The following is an 859-nucleotide window of genomic DNA, read 5'->3' as shown; positions in this document are numbered from 1 at the left end:
CACCCCCTCCACCCCCATTCCCATGTCCATCTCCACCTCCACCATCCTCTCCCCCTCCATGTCCATCCCTTCCACTTCCACCCACGCCTTCACCTGCGCCCTCACCAAACCCTCCAACCTCAAGTTGTCCAGCAGAATTCGAAATTCAAATACCAACAGTACCAGAGCCATGCGAGTACATATTATTTGAATCATCCCCCACTACAACATATGCTAGCAGGAGTTCCCTGTCGTATCCATCTCCATCTCCAACTCCATCTATATCTCCGTACCCATCTCCATCTCCATCTCCATATTCATCTCCTCCATCTCCATCCCCCCCGGCCTTAAGTTGTCTACCGATACTTGTAATTCCATTTCCAGGAATTTCAGAACCATGCTGGTATATATTAGCTTCACCATCTACTACAACGGCATCTGCTAGCGGCAGCGCCTTACCTATTGGTATGTATAGATAGGTTAATTATGACATTGTTTTTCAGCAAATTGCACTTACATTATTTCGTTTTATACGAATTACTAACACTTTAAATATGTTTTTTTTTTTAAATTATGCAGCAAACGTTATAGATAAGACATCGCATGAAAATCGGAATATAATCAAGAAATTTGCCCCTTCATATTTGTCCCCTTACTGGCCTTTATCTCCATCCCCATATTCATCTCCATCTCCATATGCGTCTCCTCCATCGCCATATCCATATCCATATCCATATCCATCTCCATCTCCATCTCCATCTCCATCGGCGTCTCACCCACCTCCACCTCCACCTCCGCCACCACATCATTCATCCCCACCCCGCCCCCTTCGTCACAATCCCCAACCCCACCACCCCCACCATCGGTTCCCCCACCCCCA

Source organism: Papaver somniferum, unplaced genomic scaffold (genome assembly GCF_003573695.1).
Source record: "Papaver somniferum cultivar HN1 unplaced genomic scaffold, ASM357369v1 unplaced-scaffold_47, whole genome shotgun sequence".
Taxonomy (NCBI): domain Eukaryota; kingdom Viridiplantae; phylum Streptophyta; class Magnoliopsida; order Ranunculales; family Papaveraceae; genus Papaver; species Papaver somniferum.
Note: the sequence above shows the minus strand (reverse complement) of the source record.